We start from the raw sequence: 26,601 nt of genomic DNA, 5'->3' as shown, positions 1-26,601 counted from the left end.
TAACGTGGCATCCTGAGCCACGTCCAATGGGCTGTGGCCATATATTGGGAAAAGGCACATGGATCTGCGTCATATCTACTCACCATCACGTAGTGCACATAATGTCCAACAAGACACATGATGGCATTGTTCTTCGATCGGGGAAAGAAGGTTGAATCGGGACGCACGAGGAACTCCCCCGAGATAGCCGCCTCCGACGGTTGGTTGGTTGGCTTATGGGGGTTGAAGGGTCCAGACTACAAAGGTCATCGGTTTCTTTTTCCACGACGAAAAACACGTACGAAGAAGAAAAAGAGCAAGCAATGCAGACTACAAGGGACAACACAGGACAAGAAAGACAAAGTCAAAGACCAGAAAAGAGGAAATAAGAAACACACAGAGTGTTACAGTGGTTGGCTGACCATGGTAACAAAAAAAGGAAAAGCCAATGACCAGAAGACACACTAAAAACCCCAATCTAAAACCGTAGGCCAAAGGCCAGACTCAACACAAAAAAGACACAAACACTTGCGATCGAGCGATAAAATCCGCATGCACGAATAAAACTCAAAATTAAGCCTCCCGTGGCAGGGTCATGTGTTAAAAGTGCAGTGAGCGTATCAGGCAGCCCAGACTGCTGCCTGAGTGCAGTTAAAAGCGGACAGTCAAGTTGTGGACCACTGTCGACGCTGATCCGCAGCGAGGCGGGTCCTCACTCCGCAATAAATGCCCCTGAGTCAGCCATGTATGGGCAACGCGTATCCGGCAGGGAACAACTGAGTCCTTGCGAGAGGTTCGCATGGAGGAGCGCCATACACCTGTAGTCTCCTTGATAACCCGAAGTTTGTTGGGTAAAGGCAGGGTGCGCCATTCATCACCCCAGGTACCAAGGATCTTTCAGCGCAAAACTGGAGATCACACTCGGAAAGGCTAATCTCCAGGGCTGGTGCATCGACAGCCTGTTTGGCCAGAGTGTCAACCCGTTCATTACCCAGGATACTGACGCGACCCGGAGTCCACAAAAAGACCACGGAGCGGTCCTAACGGTTAAGAATATGGAGGGACTCCTGGATAGGCATCACTAGACGAGAGCGAGGAAAACACTGGTCGATAACTCGTAAACCGCTGAGAGAGTCACTACAGATAACGAAGCAGGAGCGGGTATATTCTAGGGCGCGAGAGATGGCGAAGAGCTCTGCAGTGAAAACACTGCAGCCGTTCAGCAGTAAGCGTTGTTCAGATTGTGCCCCAAAAGTAATAGCATACCCAACTCGACCAGCAATCATCGAAACGTCGGTGTAGACTACGGCAGAGCCGGGGAACGTGGGTAGGATGGGAAGGAAGCGTCGGCGGAGGGCCTCAGGAAGGACTCAGTTTTCGGGCCTTGTGGAAAATCCATCTGAAGGCATGGGCGGGGCACACACCACTGGGGTGGACGTACATGGGCCCGAAAAGAGGTGGGAGAGGGAAAAGCTCAAATCCAGAGAGAAGAGCTCACACGCGAACCGCGATCGTACACCCTGACCGGGGCCGCCATTCAGCTATGTGGTTGGATTGAATAGTTTTTAGCAAACAGAACACAGCATGTTGTTCTCAATGGAGAGACGTCTACAGACGTTAAAGTAACCTCTGGCATGCCACAGGGGAGAGTTATGGGACCATTGCTTTTCACAATATATACAAATGACCTAGTAGATAGTGTCGAAAGTTCCATGCGGCTTTTCGCGGATGATGCTCTAGTATACAGAGAAGTTGCAGCATTAAAAAATTGTAACGAAATCAGGAAGATCTGTAGGGAGTGGCAGCTGACCCTTAACATAGACAAATGTAATGTATTGCGAATACATAGAAGAAGAATCCTTTATTGTATGATTATATGATAGCGGAACAAACACTGGTAGCAGTTACTTCTGTAAAATACTGGGAGTATGCGTACGGAACTATTTGAAGTGGAATGATCATATAAAATTAATTGTTGGTAAGGCGGGTGCGAGGCTGAGATTCATTGGGAGAGTCCATAGAAAATGTAGTTCATCAACAAAGGAGGTGGCTTACAAAACACTCGTTTGACCTATACAGTACTATAGTATTGCTCATCAGTGGGGGATCCGTACGAGGTCGGGTTGACGGAGGAGATAGAGAAAATCCAAAGAAGAGCGGCGCGTTTCGTCACAGGCTTATCTGGTAAGGGTGATAGCGTTACGGAGATGTTTACCAAACTCAAGTGGCAGACTCTGCAAGAGAGGCGCTCTGCATCGCGGTGTAGCTTGCTCGCCAGGTTTCGAGAGGGTGCGTTTCTGGATGAGGTATCGAATATATTGCTTCCCCCTACTTATAGCTCCCGAGGAGATCACGAATGTACAATTAGATTCCAGCGCGCACGGAGGCTTTCTGGCAGTCGTTCTTCCCGCGAATCATACGCGACTGGAGTAGGAAAGGGAGGTAATGACAGTGGCACGTAAGGTGCCCTCTGCCACACACCGTTGGGTGTCTTGCCGAGCATAAACGTAGATGTAGAAGATGGACGACCGCGTTGGGGAACAGGAGAGGGTAATTTGGATGCCCAGGTAAGCTACAAACATGTGCAGCATCAGTGGCTACTAGTCGTCGGCGCCGGATCCGCAATGGAGGGACACCAGCCTCCACAAGGGTGCTGTTTACAGGGCTTGTGCGGAAAGCGCCAGTTGCGATTTGGATGTGTATAATAAGTCATTAACGAAACCGACAAACTACAGGGAAAAACTCCTGACTGGAAATGGAGAAATAAAAGTCATATGAACAAGTGTCTGTAAATGCAGCGTTGCCACGGTAGATTGGGCTGGCAAAAGACAGATCCTCTGACCACGTGCCTTGTGTTTCTTGTGTGTTGTAGGGTATGTGATTGACGCAGCGTACTGTGAGCAGCAGTATGTTACGTTACTCATGTCGGGATGAAGCTGAGATGGTGTTTGTGTACGGCCAAGCCGATGGAAACAGTCGAGAGCTATGCCGGCTATACCAAAACAAGTACCCCTCACAGACACCAACCACATCACACAACATTTCAATCCCTTTTTAGTTCGTACAAGATATTGAAACGATCTCTAATACAAACTCCATGTAAGTGGCTCGCCAACATGGTGCAAGTACGATTAGGCGTAACCCGCATAACAAACGCCGCTATCTCTATGATCTGCAATTCCATGGAGGCCGCTCTGAACACCTGTTGTCACGTGGATGCGACGCAGCTCTGTACAGTGTTACGGGACGATTTGTTGTCGTAGTACGAACGCTGTCTTTTTCTGAAAACCGTTCACAGGACTTTTTTGCTCCATTTCTAGTCAGGAATCTCTCCCTGCAATTTGTCAGGTTTATTAATGCTTGCACTGTAAAGAAAATTCGAGAAAAATGTCTCTGAGCGAGCAAGACTGAAGTATGGGAAGGATAAAGCACTTTATCTATAATGTATATACACAGACTGAAGCGACGAATGAAAATAAGACGAGGGTCCGAATTCGAACCCGAGTCACCCACTCACTAAGCAGATGCGCTCACCACTACGCCACCTTGTCACTGTGGCTTTGCACAACTGCACAGACTGCCCTGGGAAGCCTCCTTGCACAATCCAGAGACCCATACACGCATTAGCCCACTTGGTAGTTCCTGTAAACTCCAAGAGCATGCGTGCCATAGCAGCCCGTGCAGTTGTGGAAAGTCACTGGCTCAAAATGACGGTGGGTGGGGAAGGAGGGGGTGTTAGGGCATCTGCTTTTAGGAGACTCGGATTCGAATGCTTATGCTGCCCTTTGTGCAATTTTTCATTCGTCCCTTCAGGTACGTATATACGTGATAGATGCATGAGACTTGGAAAAGTCGCGGCAACCATTAAGTTTATTTTGACTTAATCTATATTTTTGAACAAACAATATTGTTACTTTCATTCAAGCACATATCAGTGCGAACTTTTAGTTTAAAGGTGCCAAATTCTGATCACATATGAATTAAAAATCACGTGCTTCCCATATGGGTTTCCTTCCTGAAAGTTGTTTTTATGCATTTATTCTCACTTACGTGGAAGGTAATGAAGTAGTTAAAAAAATCAGTAGACACAAAATAATCCCCTGAAATAATTAGTGTTGTTAATAATTACTGACTGAAAGTATTCGAAATACTATAACACAACGTCTTCTATCCCCGTGGCATGCTATCCAAAAAGAAACTTTTTGGGGCTTCCATCAACTACCAACAAAGCCAATAATTGCAGTCATTCGCCACGCAGACCAATACATTTCGGTGTAGCTTCGTCTACTAGTCAGAGTTAACAGCACACGTCAAAAAAAGAATGCGAGTTAGTAAAGCACGCATTAAAGTCGTGGTTCTAGGCCCTTCAGTCCGGAACGGCGCGACCCCTACCGTCGCAGGTTCGAACCCTACCTCGGGCATGGATGTGTGTGATGTCCTTAGGTTAGTTAGGTTTAAGTAATTCTAAGTTGTAGGGGACTGATGACCTCAGATGTTAAGTCCCATAGTGCTCAGAGCCATTTGAACCATTTTTATTAAAGTCGAATAAAGTATTTTGAGAAGTGTTAGTGTGGGCTTAAACAATAAAAAGTGTCCAGTAAACATATACACTAAACTTCATACCTTAACAGCTATGAGCATCTGTTAATTTTGTGAAACAAATCGCTTCTACTGCAAAACTTGGCTATCGGCTGGCCAATGTACTGTATCTTCCATTCCTAATTGTGCGGTGTTCTCGGACATTTCAGAGAAAATCCTGCATTATCCATGAGCCTAAACCTCAGTCATTGTTGGAATGGTACCTCCTCTAGCAGTATAGGACAGTCGTTTGGTAGGAACTGAAGGCACCTTGCACCAGTAAACCAGTTTGGTAGTATGTACAGTCTTATTAGTTAAAATATTTGTTGCATGCAGGATTCGGGATCCACAGTTTTTTCATTTGGCAGACCATACCAGAAGGTAATGGGTGTCATTTCCGATGTGGAATTGCAGGCTTCCAGTATGCTTTTAAGTACAGAGATAAAACTACAATGCAAAATAATTTCACAACACAGCCTCGTTCCTCCAGAATACATCAAGGCTCTGCACTTATTCAGAACTGTGAACAGGGTTTCATGAATACGGTTTACAGTAACAACACTGTAACATATTTACTGCATGCTGTGCCTGTGGATAGTAAGAGAGGAACGTGTTCTCATTTCTTTACTCACTTCTGTATGTCGCTCGTGATAGCAAAGATACTGTAGTACAAGATGAGTGTTTCAAAGAAGCTCTTAAAATATACATTTTAGAAAGAGCCAATGCTTTCTGGACACTTACGTCTCTTTGAGGTACACACTACTGCCCCTCAAAATATGGAATACTTTTTAACAGTCTGTGTTAATGGTATACTTATGGGGTTGCAGCCGAGTTGCTGATTCCATTTTACGTACTATACTTCTGTGAGAGACCCATTTACCTTCATCGGATTCTGCGACTTATGTAGTTTTGTGTACTCACTGCCTCGATTTCAACAAGAATGTGAAGCGCTGTTGGTGTAGCGCCGCTATTTGTAGCTGACTTCGACTCTCGGCGCTCTCTGCCTTCATTAATTCTTTTTTGTTTTCCGGGTCCCGCACTGCTATTCCGTGAAACGCACATACTATCAGCGTTTTTCAGCTACTGGATGAGACGACCCGCGAGATCTTAATAATTTCAGAGTCACAGCGCTCGAACGTTGTCTATACAGGAGACCTTCACAGAAAAATTAAATCACCTACGAATAAAGTTCCGAAGGAATGGGTACTCAAATCGACAGTCCCGAATGGACGTGGTAATCAAGAAGAGAAACGCTCGGGAAAGAAGTTGAATGATCAAAAGAAAGAGAAAACTAGACTGAATTATCTGCCTTGCGCTGGTTCAGTCTCCAGATAGATCGGCAGAATGTTACGAAAACACAATATCCATTGTATTTCCCTCCCGTTTAATTCGACACGAAGCGGTTGGGTGCCGGCCACAACATCAGAATTAATCCAAGAGCTTTTAGAGGTCGTTCCCTGGTGTGCGGTGTGAAGTCATCCAGGAGCATCATACAGCAATGAGGATGAAAATAAATTATCCACAACCGGTCTAAAAATAAATTTCGAAAAAAATTATTTGTTTGTGGATTTTCCTCATCTGTGGAATAATTGTCGCTATTTTCGATAATTTTTTTAAAAAGAGCGTTCTCTGAAATGTTTAAGATGATGAAGCAGAATGAGCACCATAATGCGAATGTAACATGTTTTACGTTGGGACAGTCTGTTAGGTCGAGGAGAAATACAACGAGCAACAGCGACTCACCCAACTGAAACAACCAAGCAAACCATCTGTTCTGGAGCGCTACCCGGAATACAGTCATTAAATTAAATATGACGAAAGCAGTGTGATGATGAAACGACAAGTTTCTGGAACAGCGTAATGAAGGATGTCGGAAAATCTAATAAAGCGTGACAGAGCTTTTAATTTAACCAAGGTATGAGGTGCGGCTCTCGATTTATTTAAATCTTGCCGGCCATCTCGTCTATAAGAGCTGGAAAACGCTGAGAGAATTTGCGTTTCACGGAATAGCAGTACGGGCTCTAAAAAGCAAACGCACATCAAAGTGTGTTGTGGGTGCTAGGGGGCGACATCCGGCTACACATAACGGCGAGACACTAACTGTGTTTCACACTCTGGTTGGACTCAGCGAGTACGCGTAACAGCAAAAACGCACAGTGCCTGACGAAGACCATTGAATCTGTCGTGAAAATTGTTGTGATCTTCAGTCCAGAGACTCGTTTGATGCTGATCTCCATGCTACTCTATCCTGTGCAAGGTTCTTCATCTCCGAATAACTACTGCAACCTATATGCTTCTGAGTCTGCTTAGTTTCTTCATCTCTTGGCCTTCCTCTACGATTTTTACCCTTCACGCTGCCCTCCAATACTAAATTGGTGATCCCTTGATACCTCAGAACGTGTCCTACCAATCGATCCCTTCTTCTAGTCAAGTTGTGACACAAATTTCTCTTCTCCCCAATTTCATTCGGTACCTCCTAAATAGCTACGTGATCTACCCATCTAATCTTAAGCATTCTCCTATAGCACCACATTTCAAAATCTTTTGTTCTCATCTTGTCTTAACTATTTATTGCCCATGTTTCACTTCTATATAAATACTTTTAGAAAGACTTCCTGACACTATTATCTGTACTCGATATTAACAAATTTCTCTTCTTGAGAAACGGTTTCCTTACCATAGCCAGTCTACACTTTAGATAATCTCTACTTCGACCGTCATCAGTTATTTTGCTCCTCAAATAGCAAAACTCATCTACTACTTTAAGTGTCTCATTTTATAATCTAATTTCCTCAGCATCACCTGGTTTCATTGAACTACACTCCATTATCCTCGTTTTGCTTTTGTTGATGATAATCTTATATCCTCCATTCAAGACAATGCCGATTCCGTTCAACTGATCTTCCATGTCCTTTGCTGTCTCTGACAGAATTACAATGTCGTCGGGAAACCTCAAAGTATTTATTTATTCTCCACGGATTTTAATACCTGTTTCAAATTTTTCTTTTGTTTTCTTTACTTCTTGCTCAGTACAGATTGAATAACATCTGGAATAGGCTACAACCCTGTCTCACTCCCTTGTAAACCACTGCATCTCTTTCATGCCCCTCGACCCTTATAAATGCCATCTGGTTTCTGTGCAAGTTGTAAATAGCATTCTTCTCTCTGTATTTTACCTGTGATAACCTCAGAATTTCAGAGCATTCCAGTCAACAATGTCAAATGCTATCTTTAAGTCTACAAATGCTAGAAACGTAGGTTCTCCTTTTCTTAATCTGTCTTCTAAGATAAGTCGTAGGGTCAGAAGTGCCTCGCGTAAAAATACTATACACAAAATTGAAACAACATCTCGACTGTACACACTGAAGCACGCCATTAGTTAATCACTTCTAGAAACCTAAAAGATCACATCACTAGAGATATACAATGCTACTGTTTCCGGTGTCTGAATTTGCTCAAGCCATGGAGACATTGGCTGGATTATTGGGTCTGTATCACGGTGCGACCTACCTTTCTCACTAATAAGGAATATTTGTCGAACCCGAACTGTGCTAACTATTAAAAGCTTTGCTTCAATATAACTTGGATATAAGTGATTTTACTCTGTCTTGCACCTACAACCATCAGAATGACTCACACAGTGAAATCTTTGCTTCACTGTGCGAGTGCCATTTGCTGGGCTGCCTTTTCCTAGATGTGGCAATCATTTTTATTAAATTGGTTCACTCGCCAAAAACATACGATATAAATATTAAGTGTTTCCATCACTGACTCTTACGGTATACTTACGCTATCCGCTGGTTTTCGATTTCAGTAAAGCTGACTGTATTGACAACTTTCTCATTAGAAATTCCAATCATTCTTGAATCTGATGTATCTTGACATTAATAATTAATCAACATTTAGGAAAAGACCAGTTTGGACGTAGGAAATGAAAAGTAATCCAGGGAAGCCATAATGGCACTGCGAATGGTGTTAGGAAAATTAATTGAGATGAAAAGGAAAATGTATACCTCATTCATTAATCCGGAGAAGGATTGTGATAAAGTGTAAAATATTGTTCGCAGAACTTATTAAAACAAGGACAGACTGAAAAGATAAAAGAGTTGTCCTCAGTCACGGACTTCTGTAATGAGAATACGAAATTACACGGTAGTGAAAGAGGTTCGAGTCCCTCCCAAAGAATACAAAGTAAACAATCCAGAGTTCGAATCAAGAAGAGCTGTCAATATGTGGAACATAGAAGTGGATATCCTCGGTCTAGTGAAGCAACTTAAATTACTTAACAGAAGCAAGTCTTCCGGTCCAGACTGTGTACCAGTTAGGTTCCTTTCAGAGTATGCTAATTTACGTCAGTTTCCTTCTGTACTATACTGTAGCAGTTGGTACTATGTAGGATCCATGTTTCATCGAGCCATTATAGTGGGCGGTGGCACATCATGCAAAAGTTACATTCTTCCTTAATTTTTAGACACCGGTGTATAAGCTTCTCAGGCATATTTTCTTGCTTTCATGCGGAGTAAGCTGCAAGTATATACAAAATTAGAAGTTCTCTTCATGAATAGGTTATAGCCTATGTCATCGAATGAATGAGTTTCCGCTGTTTTTACACTTATTTAACGATTACTCGTAACTTTTGATGATTTTGCTAATGCTTTGGACGTAAAAACATTTCCTCGATTAAGAAGAAAAATAAAAAACAAACATTACTCTCACGGCAGGCTTTCTCTGCGCTAGGGGCGCTCCATGTGTCAGACAGCTACAGAACACCAAAATATCAGAAACCCAAGGCCATAGTTGGAGACTGACTCTAACAATCTCATTTACCAACAGAATAGGGCACCGCCACTGCCATCTGGAAGTGCGGGAATTTTTAAATCAAAGGATTACTGAATGATGGGTCCGTCGCACTGGACCAAATGATTTAACCTTACATTACTGGCGTCCAAGGTTATTAGACCTCACTGGATGTCATTATTTCTCGGGGGGGTTTATGAAAGACCCTGTATATGTCCTTGAATGAACATTCATCAATGAGTCAACTGAGACACCGCATAACAGCAGCTGTGGAAACTGTAACTCAAGACATGCTCGCTGCAGTGTGGGAACAATTTGAATACCGCAACGACATTTGCCGTGCATCTCAAGGGGGCATACTGAACACCTATTAAAAGGTACGAAAAAGAATTTTTTGCGTTTCCCGTACATAAAAAAAAAACAAAATCCATTGTATACGTTTATTAGTTTCAGAAATATAGAGGTGTCTAATCGGATGATTCTTTTTGATACACTCTGTACTTAGCATGCATTTAAATCGTTCAGTTCCCACGCAGATTCGTAAGCAGTAATAAATACGTAGAAGTCCACTTGTAATTTTTCCTCCTATCTACGTGATGATGTAGCTCTCAATTCGTTCGAGCAATCAATCATTCATGATAGGAAACACAGTCATAGCTCAGTCACTCAAAATGATTCTGAAATTTTACTTGTTAGAATGAAATCAGGCGATGATTCTTCTTCTCTGCAGGCTCGTGCTTTGCGGCAGTCTGCTAATCTGTACAAATAAAATGCCTCGTAATTTTGGGAGCGTTGTATAACCAGTCGGGAAACCTCAGATCAAGCGGATATTTGGCTTTGATGAAGTTTAACCTTCCGAAGAAGTAATGGAGCTCTTGGATTATTAAATGCAGGTTCGTATCCAGTCTTTCGGAAGTTCCCTTCTGATTAACAACTACGCAATATATCGATAAATATCATTAATTCTCAAATGTCAAACACACACCTTTTGTATGAAGGAGCAATCTATATATATTTCCTTTTTAATCGTACAGTTCGTATCAGTTATCTTCTGTGATAAATCTCAATAATCAGATTACAGTTCTTCAAACCAAGCTCAGGCTAATCGGCACGAAGACCATCTCGGAAGCTTTTTTCTTCTAACAACCACCAGAGAGAGTACTACAAAGAATAATTATGCGCTCATGGCATAGCTATTGTATGAAATTATTTTGCGCAAGGATTCTGCGAGTATGAAGATAGAAAATTTGTAAACGTCATTCAAGGGTAGAATTGTATCAGAATAATTCATCGAATACAAAGAGATATTACACACTGAACTCCATGTGAGAAAACCAGCTTCTGTTTTACATGAAACAAAACGAAATATGAAATTATTCACCCCACCCAGTATTACGGATGCTAGCATAACTCAATCATAACACGAGTAACACATATACAGCGTAACTCGAAGAGTGTAATACACACGAGAAATTGTCATCAGAAGCACGGTATGGTGAAAGAAGCAGCTGTAAGTTCCGTTAACTAAGAAACGATAACAAACACGGAACACTGAAAACCCGGCAATAAGAATATTGAAGGACTGATAAACTTTCCAAGTGACCTGGCAGCGAACCAAGGTCACGTTACCGGAAGCACCTGTATCTCACAACGATGTTCACAGCAGTGAATGTCGCGACTGCATATGCTAGGATGTGGTACACTGACCGAAAGCGGTAACAAACGACAGTTGTAAACAGGTTTACCGTAAGGCTACCAACATGATAACTTACACATGAATCCAAATGTAAAGACTATGGCCCGTGTTACACTATACTTCATCTCCCCTAATAGAATTGTGTGCAATATAAAAGTATAGAATGCTTGGCAGCCAAGTAGGAACTCACGTTTCTCTCAATGAGAAAACAGACTAGAAAAACAGCCTAGAATGAAAAGCAGAGAGACCTAGCCGCTTTGCATGCGTGGAAAAACGTACTACAGGCTACCTGGACACCAGGTGACTTGCTGCCATTTCAAGGATCTCATCGCGACTGTTACCGATATCTGACAGTCCTTACTGAGAGAACTACCATCATGGTGGTATTTAAGTGCCAGCTATCTACGTCGCAGACAGGGTACCGCAACGCAAAAGTTTAAATAAAAACTGTCTTTAGTTTCAGTTCAGCGACGCGTGCTCCCCTATAATCGAAAGAGACGTGTTTACATTGTATGAGCTAACAAGGCTCACTGGACAGCTGACATGAATCAACATTTCAAACTTTGCGTCATATCCCAGGGGCACCTTGTCAAACGGCGTGGCACTGCACTTGACAAACCGGTAACAAAGGACAACGGGATTTCAGCAGTTTGAAATGAGTCTGATTTCGCCAAAAACTGATTCCTTCCATACACCGTTTCATCAGAACCAGGAACCATAAAACGTCAAAGGTGTTTCACTAACATTGGGATCACTGTAAGAACACACCTGTCAAAACGAGCAGTCGGGAAGAGTCTTTTTCAGAATGTAAGTTGATCCAAATCAGGCTTATTACGCCCATGTTAGAACAGAAACTTCAAATGTAGCTTAATTCAATACTGAAAGTGGTATTTTAACACAATTAAGTGACGAAGGTATTACAAGTAACTTCATTACTATAAATGGTAAGTATAAACCTATTAGACTACATACACTTTTCCACTTAAAGCTGCTTCTTCGAGAAAGTACAGCATTTGAATTTCATATAGGTAAAATTTAGTTAGTTGATAAATTCTATTTGTTAAGATACTTATCGAATTTTCCGTTACTCCCTGTTAGAACAGTTTCACATTTCAGATTGAAAAACAAACTAATTTCATTATTTTTCTACCACTGTTACTTTATTTCGAAATGGTTTTCGTTTACTGGAAACAAGAGACTAGCGTCAACATGAGATACTAGAGTGTAGGAAACCGAACGTTAGAAACGAAGACACTTTCAACACACGCAGAGTCTTTGGTTATGATTTAGAAATGTCAAGTCGAATGCTCATCACTTATGTCATGCACAAAGAATATTAAATTACCGTTTACAATATTGATAGTATCAGACACAGCACATAAGAAAAACCCTATATTAGAATATACACGTTGTCTGAACCTAAAATTAAAAGTTCTAAGTACAAGGAAAGTAAGATATAGAAGTGACAACACTGTTACAGTACAAGGTTGTGGAAATGAATGTGATCATTCTGATTGAAGTCTGCAAGTGTGAGGCTGGCTGATTGTTCGTGTGAATCTGGGGAACGGTCCAGCTGTAACCGATGGTTCAGAGGCACGTAAGGGATTTGAGCTGCATGCTTATTTATCTCATGTGCTTCTAGTAGAAAAAGTTGTTTTATTTTTCATTTGTTTCCTAGATGTAGCACTTCTTTATTAATTTTCTATCTATGACCCCCCCCCCCCTTCAGCATATTCTCAGCAAAAACGAGTTATGTAATTTTCAAGCACGTTCATGTTCAGTCAGTATAGCTCTTGTAGCGCTCCTGTTTCACAAGTGTACTGTTTATTGTCAATGCATCACTGCTACATAAAAAATCCGTTTTACCTTTGCTGTTGAATTAGGTAAGAGCTGTGGTGCCTCTCACACAAGATGAAGATGAAGTTTTAAAGTGAGAGTAGTGAGAGTTCTTACTGATATATTGAGCGACTTTCCTAAATAGTGGATAGTACACAAGCTGAATTCTGGTACGACGACTACTGCTGCAGAGCGTATACGAGGGTAGAGCAAGATACTGCTTCTTTGCTTATTGTTTAGAATGTTGCCATCTAAGTCTGGACAGTAGCCATTGCTAGATGAAATAAATTGTGTCCACCTGTATTTGGAAATTCTTTTCTAACATTGATATAAGTGTGAGACGACGTACCATATTGTATGTTAGCGTGTGTTGTAAGGTATTATAGTGTCTTCTTGAAAGTCTTCTGTAAACCTTGAAACAATGGTTTTTTTTGTGGTGATGTCTGCTTTAAGGTCCAAGAAGTGAATGGATTCTTAAGCAAGCTCCATGGTGAATCGTGCGATTTTGTGTTGTAAGTTTATCTGTTCCATAAAAAAATTGAATTGTCTGGTGGTGGCAGTCCACAGTCACAGCACACTGTCTACATACCTAAATAAATGTTAAATATTAGCACTGAGAAGTTCTTCGTCTAGGAACAGCTTTTCGAAACTTTAGCTAGGAAGAGGAGGTATTCAGACAGTTTTACTTTGCATACATGCAATAGATACGACCAACTGTCAGAGTTGAGTGGAGAGGAGCCTCGTGTAGCCGTAGATGTAGGTAACTTGCAACAGTCCTCAGCAATTAGGAGGCCTACGTTAGTTGCAAAGTTTAGTAGAAAGAAGGTTCTGCTGCTAGGTAGTTCCCACGGTAGAGATGTGGGCCAGCAGTTGTAGGAAGTGTTGGGGAGTGAGTACCAGGTCACCAGCATCGTGAAGCCTAGTGCAGGGTTGGCTCAGGTGACTGAAAGCATAGGGGAGTTATGTAAGAATTTTACGAAAGAGGATGAGGTAGTGATAGTGGGTGGAGCAGGGAACAGTCTCGATAGGGACGGGGAATATGGTGTCAGTGGTGACTTGGTTAAGATAGCTACTCAAACTGGTGGCACTAATGTGCATTTCGTGCAACTGTTTCAGCGTCATGATCGGCCTCACCTTAATGCGGCGGTTATAGGGGAGCACGCGTTAATGGGGGGCTGGGGAGGGCACTGATGGCGGAGGGCATGGATCACATCTCAGTGGTGCCGGTTGGGTATATCAGTAGATGGGATTTCACTAGGCATGGCCTGCACCTCAATAGGTATGGGAAGGGGAGGCTGGCTAAGCTTATAGGTGACAGACAGTGTAGTGGGTGGTGGTGGTGGTAATGGTATCACTCATGGAAAAATTCCTGTAGTAGTTGGTGTTAGAGCTGCACCTTTTTTAAACTGAAGTCAGCTGATAGGTATACCTGCTTAAAGGAAGTGCCTCTAACTAAGGGCTCACCTACAGGGGATGTAATGTTTCCAAGTAGAGAAGGATTTAGCATATTTCATCAGAATATAAGAGGTATTAGAGATAAAGTTAGTGAACTGCTAACAGATGTTAACCCTGAAACTATTGGTATATCAAGGCACCACTTAAATAATTTGATAATTCAGAGGCTTCCTTTACCAGGCTACAGCTTAGCTGGCTGTTTCTCTAGGAGTTCCTTGCGGAGTGGGGGAGTGGATCTGTACGTAAAAAACAGTATTTCATTTGAGTACATAGACGTATCACGACACTGCACTGTACACATATTTGAAAGTTGTGCAGCATTAGTTGAATTTAGTGGAACTAAACTTCTAATTGCTGGTGTTTATAGGTCCCCTAACTCTGACTTCAGAGCATTTTTGCTTAAGCTAGAGAGGGTTCTTGATACACTTTGTAGGAAGTACCAGAAAGTAGTTATATGTGGTGACTTCAATATTAATTTTGTACATGATTGTGCAAGAAAAAGGATTTTGGTAGATCTCCTAAATTCATATGATCTGATGCAAACTGTGTTTTTTCCAACTAGGGTGCAGGACAATATTTTTATTCATCCTTCATTACTAGATGGAAATTCTGTTAGTAAAAGGGTGAATGGCCTTTCAGACCATGATGCACAAATTTTAACACTAAAAGGTTTTTGTACTCAAACCAATGTCGTGTTTAATTACAAACTACATAGGAAAGTTAATCCCACAGCAATGGAGAGTTTTTCAAAACTTGTCAAGGAACAAGAGTGGCAAGATGTTAATAGTGCCGGTAATATAGATGATAAATACAATGCTCTCCATAACACATTTCTCATGCTCTTTGAGAGTTGCTGTCCATTAGAACATTCTAAACGGGGTACTAGCAGTAATGGACAGCCCAGTTGGCTGACTAGTGGGATAAGGATATCATGTAGAACAAAGCGGGAATTATATCAAAATGTTAGAAGTAGTCACAATCAAGCTACAGTAGCCCATTACAAACAGTATTTTAAGGTGCTTAAAAATGTTATTAGCAAATATAATAGCTAATTCACAGGATAAAATTAAAGCCATAAGGTCAGTTGTAAAGGAAGTATCTGGTCATCAGCACAAGGTTGATGATATAAAGTCAGTTCGCAGTAATAATACTTCTGTTACTGATAAATCAGATAAATGTACAGTATTTAACAACAATTTTCTGAGCATTGCTGGTGAATTAAATAGAAATTTAGTTTCTACAGGAAATCATATAAATTTCTTAGCAAATGCCTTCCCAAGGTTGACGTCTGAAATATTCCTCTGTGATACAGACAAGAGGGAGATTGAGTCAATAATTAAATCACTGAAGACTAAGGACTCTCATGGTTATGATGGGGTGTCTGTGCTGCACATGTTAGCCCTGTATTTAGCCATATTTGCATTTTTTCCTTTAGGAATGGTCAGTTTCCTGAGCGATTAAAGTACTCAGTAGTAAAGCCGCTTTATAAAAAGGGAAAAAGGGATAATGTAGATAATTGTAGACCTATTTCTATGCCATCAGTGTTTGCAAAAGTTATCAAAAGGCTGTGTATGTAAGGTTAATTGATCATTTTATATCACACGATCTGCTATCAAATGTACAGTTCGCCTTTAGAAGTCGTTTGACAACTGAAAATGCTTTATTGTCTTTTCTCTGTGAGGTACTGGATGGGCTAAACGAAAATTTTCGAACGCTTGGAGTATTTTTTGATTTAACAAAGGCATTTGACTGTGTTGATCTCACAATATTGCTCCAGAAGTTGGACCATTACGAAATAAGGCGAGTAGCTCACAATTGGTTCACCTCTTCTTTAGCAACAGGCAGCAAAAGGTCATTATTCACAATGTTGATAACGGCTGTGATGTGGGATCTGAGTGGGGTACTGTCAAGTGGGGGGTGCCCCAGAGATCAGTGTTGGGACCGCTCCTGTTCCTTGTTTACATAAATGATATGCCCTCTAGTATTATGGGTAACTCTAAAATATTTCTGTTTGCTGATGACACTAGCTTGGTAGTAAAGGATGTTGTGTGCAACGTTGACTCGGTTTCAAGTAGTGCAGTACATGACCTCAGTACATGGCTTGTAGAAAATAAATTAACGTTAAATCACAGTAAGACTCAATTTTTACAGTTTCTAACACACAATTCAACAAAACCTGACGTTCCAATCTCACAGAACGGGCATATGATTAGTGAAACTGAACAGTTCAAATTCCTAGGTGTTCAGATAGATAGTAAGCTGTCGTGGAAAGCCCACGTTCAGGATCTTGTTCAATGACTTAATACTGCCATTTTCACTATTCGAACGGTATCGAAAGTGAGTGATACTTCGACACGTAAATTAGTCTACTTTCCTTATTTTCATTCACTGATGTCGTATGGTATTATGTTATGGGGTACCTCTTCGCATTCTAGAAGGATATTTTTGGCTCAGAAACGGGCGGTTCAGGCAATAAGTGGTGTGAGTTCACGAACCACTTGTCGACCTGTGTTCACGAGTCTGGGTATTTTGACATTGGCCTCTCAATATGTATATTCCTTACTGTCGTATCTTGTTACCAATATTAGTTTATTTCCAACAATGAGCAGCTTTCACTCGGTTAATACTCGGCAGAAATCAAACCTCCATTTGGATCGGACTTCTTCAACTCTTGTGCAAAAAGGTGTGCAGTACACTGCTGCATCCATTTTCAATAAGCTGCCACTCGAATTCAAAAATCTTAGCAGTAATCCACGCGCTTTCAAATCTAAACTGAAGAGTTTCCTCATGAGCCACTCCTTCTATCCTGTCGAAGAGTTCCTTGAAAAATTAAGCTGATTCCCATTGTATTGCTGATAGCGTTTGCTTAAACTTATGGACTGATTTTCTTTCAGGTTCATGAACATTTATTTTTATCTCTTATTACTTTTATGTTGTAAGTTCATGTACTAACACGTTCCATGACCTTGGAGATTTGCTCCTCAATTTGGTCCTACGGAACTTGACATGTAAATAAAAAAATAAATAAAAATTTTTCTGTTAAAAGAGAAATGAGAGGAGACCCTATTGTCGACCCGTCTAATTGTTCATGCGGATTACCTTCTCACTGAAAATAATTTTGTTGCAAGCATGCCTGGGTAACCAGTATTACGTGTTCTACTTGGCCAGGGTTGTCACCAGCTCTTTGTTACCTGGATTTGTTCCTTAGCAGTTTTTTGTTTGGAGCCATGTAAGTAGGCATAACAGGCGAAGTAGCTTTGTAATTTAGTAGCACATTTGTAGTTTACGTAGTCTGTACACCTTAGGGATCACTGGACTCATGTTGGGCAAATTATTGGCGTCATATTCAGGTATTATGCTTTTGCAGTCCTCGGTCAGGTTTTCTGTTTCTTTGTAAAAGGTTTTGGTGAGGTCTTTAGCGAAAATTCCGAATGAATTTGGTGTGAGGAGCTATCTCACTTTCTCATCGTGGCTACTTTTGTGCATGATTATTGCTGTATCGCCTTTACCTACTTTCTTGAGAACAGCTTTGTTTTTAGTTTTTTATTTCTTTTAATTCTTCAGTATGTTGTGGTCCGTAGACTGTGATGCAGCAATATTAATATCAAAACTTTTTTGTTGTACAGTATTCACCTAAAAATTATATGTGCTTGTAGTTCCACTGTGTTATCGTGAATTGAAATGCTACGTTTCTTGTGAACATGACTCTCAAGTTGTGTTGTTTCTTATTAAATGTAATTGTTTAGGAAGCGTAGATAAACATAATGATTTCAATTGTTTTGTTTTTAAATATTTCACTAAATCATTTTTATTAAAATTTCATACAGTTAAATAAGGAACCTTACATGATATATCGTAGACTTGTAATTAGAAAAATGTTTGAAATATTCATTTTACTAGTCAGCTAGCGCAAAATTTGCCCTGGTATGGCCTGCACTTCAGGTTCAGCCCTGCGGTCTTCAAATTCGAAATACAGACCTGACAACCATTTGGAACTTTATCTATAGATGGTGAATGGATGTGAAACGTAAAGAAAGGAATAGAAAAATATACTTTCTGAAATAATTCAACTTTACAGAATTGAAATTATTTGATGTGTCGGTCAGTCCTTGCCTGACTATAACTTTCAAGATGGTGTCAGACCTATACACTGGGAAGATCGCAGCTATGCATGGAGAGGCCCTTTACATGCTCTTACATTTCAAAAAAATCACGTTGATCAGTCTTCGCACGTTGCCTACATTCCACGCATCGGATCCAGAATTGCAGTACCTCACGATATGATGCTTCATACTGCGAGATAGCCCATAGCATTCGTGCCGTTGTACAAGGCAATGAAAAGGGAACAGCTCACCTCAAGGCATTTTTGGACAGAAAGCAATTTTTGGTCTCCTTTCGGCTTAATACTGTTTTTCAAAAATGGTTCAAATGGCTCTGAGGACCATGCAACTTAACTTCTGAGGTCATCAGTCGCCTAGAACTTAGAACTAACTAAACCTAACCAACCGGAGGACATCACACACATCCATGCCCGAGGCAGGATTCGAACCTGCGACCGGAGCGGTCGCTCGGATCCAGACTGTAGCGCCTTGAACCGCACGGCCACTCCGGCCGGCTACTGTTTTTCAGGAAGGAAGATGATGTTCAGTGGCAACCTCGAGAAAAGGTCCCATCTCGCTGTGAGGAATTTCCTTCTTCCACAGCAGACTGTAATGAAGTGTATAAGAATTTCGTCCAGTGTGCGACTATTCTCCTGATATTGCAGAGCTTACCCCCTATGATTAGAGTGTACAACGAGGTAAAATTTAGCCTCCAAAAGCAAATTCTCCGGGCGTGAGACTAATTACGAAATGCATTGAGGCACACGTCTAGTAGATCTTCGCTCTACAATAGTGCCTCACTAGATTCGATATTCAGTCCGAAAAAAGGTACTAGAACTTTACTATCGGATAAAATGAAAGGAGAAACAACCTCCTAATTGCTTTTTTTTTACGTCTCAATATTAGTGTTTTATGTTTACTGTGTACCGTAGGAAATTTTGTAAGCACATACATGTTTTGATACAAGTAGCTACGTCTATCAGTGTTTCAGCTTCGAGGGTACCTAACCATCTACCATGGGTTATTGAAAAGTACATATTTTCAACAAACTCATCTGGCGTTGCAAATAAACTCGAACTAATGATTAATGTTGGTTGTCGCCGTTTATTACTGTGTAACACATTTCTGATCAATTTATTATCAACTAGCCACATATCTGCAATAGAAAAGCAAGCAAAATATAGCACATCGACTGCGATGGCTGCAAAAAAATGATATTGTTAAAATATCCAAATCAAATTCTATGATATGATCTTTCCCAAATACACGAGTTCAAATGTAACTCTTTTGTACAGGTGAAAAGAAGCAATAAACTGTTCGAGATGAAGAAGTTCCATATTCAAACTGCATAATATATTTTTATGTTAACCAGCATTCAAATACCAAGCTGCCAGGAAAATTTTCATTTAAAGCGAAATATATATATCCTCGATAAGAATAGCAAACGCCGTTTCTGTTGTCTCTCATTATGGTCAGCGCTGTATTCCTAACAAGGGCCTGGACTCACCTAAGGAAGATCCCATATGTTGGAGTCCCGGTCAGACTGCTGAATGTGTAGATTAGCCCTCTTGCATTGGTTGTCCTCGGCATTCCTGTGCGCCTTATCCATACTTTGATGTAATCTCTGGGTTCCAGAGATGTTGCAGAGTTCCCACAATTGAGATAAACATTAAGGCTGAGAGATGGCAAACAGATATCGAATTTCACAGTGTTGTCATAACTAATTTCGTTGTGCTAAAGACATTTCACAGTCCAATGTGCTTACAAGCAGTGCATCAAAACAAACAAAACCTGGTTTCAGGTTTCCAGGAATGTTCTCTCCACTATCGTCTACATGATCTCCGAAAGCTTCTCTTACATTTGGATAAGAAAGAAGAAAAGGTCACATTTTTCTTAGATTTTTTTCGCCTTGTAGCCAAGGGATCACAATATCATAAGGCCATTTTTTATTGTGTAAAGCATCGATGTCTTTCATGAAGGATTTGAGTTTTCACTGTCATTCAGAAGTAACGTTTGCCTCAAATTGTCGCTATAGCTCTGACAGAACTGGTTCATACCAATCTGGGTAGTCATTCTGCGTGATTCCCTTCCGGGAACCAGTGAAACGTCTTTGAAGCAACCTTCAGAAATAGGTTTCTCTGCTTCCTCCATGCAGGCAATTGGCATTCCTTTCAGTTGTTCAATGGTTCTAATGACCTCGTAATTCCCCTATATGATGAGGGAATATTAACACTGTTCTTTTGGAGGTGCTGTGCAAAATACTAATCTCTTTAAGAACGTCAGAAAACAGTCCAATGTTGCTCACGAACAAAGGACTTAATAGTGTTTTCTGCAATTCCTTGAACTCTTCCCTTACAATTGTTTTTCCAGTCATGTCATTCGAACATCTATTGAAATGAGCATTCAGAGCTGGTGGGACTTCCATACTGCTTTGCATTGAGAATACTTTAGATACCTTCTTAAATTCTGCAACAGTTCAGAGTTCGTGCTCATTCTTTGGAAATTAATGACACAATGCATACAGCTTGTTAGTAAAAATGATAATGTGATTCTTTCCAGGAAACTTTTCTATCGCGTCAGCAACCCCAAATTCATTTTGGTAGCACAAACAATGCCATTTGAATAGTTTTTTGTATTTGTTCTTAAGTCGGTCTAAACCACCTGAATTACATCCTAGAATTACACTAGCGCCATCACTGCATGCTACAATCAAACTGTCATTCTAATAACTTGGAAAAAAAGGTGCTTCGAGAGATGTAGACTAATCTGTAAGTAAAGAGACCTTGGAATTCTTCCATATCATGGATGAACAGAGCTTCTTCCACAATGCAGTCGATGACTGGGACATTGAGTTTACTATGTAGTGTTTTGCCCATGTGGAGACCATTCTGAATTTGCAAATCGACAAACGTTTGAAAGTCTAAATATGGTTTGTCATTTTTTGCTACAAAATATCCAGATCCAAACACTTTCGTTGTACTTTTAAAAATGTCTTTCTGGTGTTAAACTACTAGTACCACGTTTTCTAGAATACTGTCTTCTCTTCCTTTCCGTTTTCTGCATGCAGTTAAAAGAGGTTCGGAATTCCTATGTTTATAATTTTTTTCTCAGTGATGTTAACTGGGCTTGTTTACTTCAACAAACTTGGCCCACTGAAATACTACTCCATTCTTTAGAAATATAAATTCCCTGCGATTTGCTCACTCCGATATTCTGCACGTCGTTGCACACTGAGCAACCCAGCTTGCTTTCCCTACACGCTAACCACACATCTCTCGTCCTAAGGTTTCTCCATGTAGTGTTGTTCCAAAAAACAGAATAATTATATGTGTTTTGGGGATCCGAAAAACGATGAATTACTTGACATGATTGGCTTTTATTTTCAACAATACCAGTTGTGGTGCTACTATTCGTATATAGATGGGCTATTATCAGGTTCACGTTTTTTCAGACAACAAGAACCACCTTCTTTAGTTGAAAGCCCGGAACTAGATTTTCTGAACTAATCTACTATACTGCATTTCATACAACATTGAAAAATCACACCTTGGAATTACTAGCAAAGTTTAAAAATGTAATATGCCAGGCTTTAAAACGTCTAAGTAATAAAAAGAACCGAAGGAATCAACAGGGTTGCTCACTACATCACCTATAACTTCACTGAAAAGAACAAGATATTCCTAAGTAGTCATTAGCGCCAGAGTTAAACAAATGAAGAAGAACGTAAAAAGTTTGAAACAAGGCTGAAAATTTCTGTTACATGATATCAAATCTTCATAACATCCAGGCATACCTGCAGCGAAAGTGAGTGTTATTTTAAAATGAATTGATAGAGTGCACAGTATATGGCTTTCTGTTTCTGGGAAGGATCATTGTACTTTATTGTTTCTTCTACATTGATGCCGAATTTGCATCGCACCAAGCCATATCTACAACTAAAATCAGTGTCACCTGACTAATAACACTGGGATCGATTAGAAAAGGATGTGGTCATAACAGTACAGATAATAGAGAATCTGTGGTATGAATCTACTGCCACTACACCTAGTTGGGAATCTATTTGTACCTTTGGTATCCTATACCTTAATGAAGACGTCATGGAACCTACTAAATTAATCTATGGAATGATTATACACTACTGGCCATTAAAATTGCTACACCACGAAGATGACGTGCTACAGACGCGAAATCTAACCGACAGGAAGAAGATGCTGTGATATGCAAATGACTAGCTTTCCATAGCATTCACACAAGGTTGGCGCCGGTGGCGACACCTACAACGTGCTGACATGAGGAAAGTTTCCAACCCATTTCTCAATCACAAACAGCAGTTGACCGGCGTTGCCTGGTGAAACGTTGTTGTTATGCCTCGTGTAAGGAAGAGAAATGCATACCATCACGTTTCTGACTTTGATAAACGTCGGATTGCAGCCTATCGCGATTGCAGTTTATCGTATCGCGACATTGCTGCCCGCGTTGGTCGAGATCCAATGACTGTTTGCAGAATACGGAATCGGTGAGTTCATGAGGGTAATACGGAACGCCGTGCTGGATCCCAAAGGCTTCGTAACACAAGCAGTCGAGATGACAGGCGTCTTATCCGAATGGCTGTAACGGATCGTGCAGCCACTTCCCGATCCCTGAGTCAACAGATGGGGACGTTTGCAAGACAACAACCATCTGCACGAACAGTTCGACGGCGTTTGCAGCAGCATCGACTATCACCTCGGAGACCATGGCTGCGGTTACCTTGACGCTGCATCACAGACAGGAGCGCCTGTGATGGTGTACTCAACGACGAATCTGGGTGCACGAATGGCAAAACGTCATTTTTTCGGATGAATCCAGGTTCTGTTTACAGCATCATGATGGTCGCATCAGTGTTTGGCGACATCGCGGTGAACGCACATTGGAAGCGTGTATTCGTCATCGCCATACTGGCGTATCACCCGGCGTGATGGTATGGAGTGCCATTGGTTACACGTCTCGGTCACCTCTTGTTCGCACTGACGGCATTTTGAACAGTGGACGTTACACTTCAGATGTGTTACGACCCGTGGCTCTACCCTTCTATCGATCCCTGCGAAACCCTACATTTCAGCAGGATAATGCACGACCGCATGTTTCAGGCCCTGTACGGGCCTTTCTGGATACATAAAAAGTTAGACTGCTGCACTGGACAGCGCATTCTCCAGATCTCTCACCAACTGAAAACGTCTGGTCAATGGTGGCCGAGCAACTGGCTCGTCACAATACGCCAGTCACTACTCTTGATGAACTGTGGTATCGTGTTGAAGCTGCATGGGGAGCTGAACCTGTACACGCCATCCAAGCTCTGTTTGACACAATGCCCAGGCGTATCAAGGCCGTTATTACGGCTAGAGGTGGTTGTCCTGGGTACTGATTTCTCAAGATCTATGCACCCAAATTGCGTGAAAATGTAATCACATGTCAGTTCTAGTATAATATATTTGTCCAATGAATACCCGTTTATTACCTGCATTTCTTCTTGGTGTAGCAATTTTAATGGCCAGTAGTGTACTATTAGAACAACCACAGGTACTCTAGTGATTGTGCCACATCAGTCACACATATTTACAAACTATTATATCATATTTTCGTGCACAAGCACCCTTATAACTGACCCTCGCGTAAAGGCACAAACTGTCCTGCAGTGGTTTCAGGAGCACTCATGTTGATCTCTTAGCCATCAACTTCGTTTCATCCAAATGAATCTCGGATGCAACAGGACGCCAGTTCTGGATCGGCAGTGTATAGAAAATGTGTAAACATGTTATGTCAGATACCTCCAGAAACATAGAAGTATCCGTTGTAGCATGTTTCATGTGCTGGGAATCCTAAACTATCATTTTTTGTGAAGTGTAAGTCGTTACAGTAGACCCTCGCTATCATGAGCATTCGCAACTTTGGTCAACAAATGACGGCACACCTGTATTCGTCCGGAATAACTTATAAGTCCTACGGAAACATCACATTATTGTTACAGAATTGTGTACTGCAGACCAGTGCAGTACTGCTCAGATGATTTTCCTTTAAAATAAGGACCTGTAGACGGTAGGATGACGTTAATTTAGTGCCAAATTAAATTTGTGAGTTTTTACTCATCGTCAGTGCAGCTACCAATCACATTTCGCTGTCAACACATTCCTCAACTGTTAGCGGTTACTATGTATTCTAATGGAAAGACTCTGAAAACCAACACTGATGAACTGGAATGAGACAGTAATTTCACAAAGACTTGGTGTCGTGTAGTTTTATGAGTTTAAAACTGAGTGAATAACTATATTTGATTCTTCGATGTGCAGGTTCAACGGAAGGGGTGGGGGGGTGTGGATTTGATATAAAAAATGAGACGACAATATAAAGCAGCATTAGAAATATCGAAGACTTAAATTTTTGGGAAGTGTTCTCGGAAAGTACCACGTGCTGTAAAGGAAATAGCGTAGAAGTAGCTAATACGATCAGCTGTAGAAGTTCGTCTGTGTGCTTTAAAATAAGGGTGACAACAGATACCGTATGTAATCAGAGATGCCCTAATGGAATCAAAACAGGTGCATGTAGTTCAGATGAAAGTGTATTGGAAGGGAGGAAATTGGACGAAAAATCCTTTAGTCATAGACGCCTACCACAGTATTCAAGCTTATATGCCAACTAGCTCCACAGATGACGAAGAGATTGATGAAATGTATGACGAGATAATGAATGTAGACGAAAATTTAATAGTCACTCCGCGAAGGATGTGTCATTAATATCACATTCGGGCGTCCCCTGGGCAACGGCTCTAGGCCGGCAGATTCTCTAACATCAGAAGCATCACACTAGAGCGACATACTGTCTCGAGAAAAGCCGGATAGGTTCTTAAAAGAACCGTCTTTGACGATCATCTCTGTGAACATAGGTCTTTCGTCTTGTAAAGAACAATTGCTGAGCGAGCTTTGTCAAAAAACCAAATGTGACGTACTCTGCGTGCAAGAAACGCATAGGGACATCCAACACCGACGCCCCAAGGTTCTAGGGATGAAGACCGCACGCGCGATGGAGTGCCGTGTTCACCAAACCGGACCTTCAAGTGAGGATGGCGGATCACACTGAGGAGAGAGATATCGAGATTATCACGGTGGAATTTGGCGAATACACGGTGACCTGACTGTATAAGCCCCCAAATGTACACTTCCACTTTGAACCACCAGTAAAAATCGGCAAACAGAAAACGGCTTTCATCATCGGCGATTTCAACAGCCATAGTCACGTATGGGGATATGCACAAGAAGACAAAAACGGTGAAGCCGTTCTGACGTAGGCCGAGTCAAACCACCTGGCACTTATCCACGACAGCAAACTTCCCACATCTTTCAACAGCGCCAGGTGGCGCCGCGGATACAACCCGGATCTCCTATTCGTCGGCGAAGTCCATCTGCACCCCCATCCCAAAGACACAGCATCGCCCATTATGTGCCAACTGTTGCCTATAGTTATACCACGAAGAGTAAAGTTCAGAAGGAGAAAATTTCAGGAAGGCAGACTGGACCAAATTTACCAGAATACCAGAAGAGAGAGTCCAGAAATATAGCCCAGATCCAGGGAACTATGACAGCTTCGTGGACACCGTCAAAACCTGCTCCCGAGCGTCTATTCCAAGGAGATGCAGAACAAGTTACACACCAGGACTCACCCAGGAAACAGTAGCCCTACTGGAAGAGTATCAAATGCTCTTCGAAAGAAACCCCGTCAGTGAAGAAACCCTCACCAAAGGAAGAGTTATTAACTTCCGGATATCAGAAGTGAGAAGGGAGCAACGAACCAAACTGATGGAGGAAACTAATTTTGGCAGAGACAGTCAAAAGGCCTGGAAATTCATAAAACGCCTAGCCAATGACCCCACCAAACCAAATCTACACGCGAACGTCACAGCTGACGAAATTGGAAATGGCTAGTCGATATGATGAACAACTGCATGACATCCTGCAAATTTCCAAAAATCTGTAGAAAATCGCGTCATTGCCATCCTAAAACCAGGCAAAGAACGTGACAATCCCAAAAACTACAGGCTGATCAATCTGCTATGCCATATGTACAAGGTTTTGGAAAGGATGATACTCCACAGAATCACGGACGCCATCGAGCCCCACCTGATCCCAC

Source organism: Schistocerca cancellata, chromosome 5, assembly GCF_023864275.1.
Source record: "Schistocerca cancellata isolate TAMUIC-IGC-003103 chromosome 5, iqSchCanc2.1, whole genome shotgun sequence".
In the NCBI taxonomy this organism is placed as follows: domain Eukaryota; kingdom Metazoa; phylum Arthropoda; class Insecta; order Orthoptera; family Acrididae; genus Schistocerca; species Schistocerca cancellata.
This window is presented reverse-complemented; position numbering follows the sequence as displayed.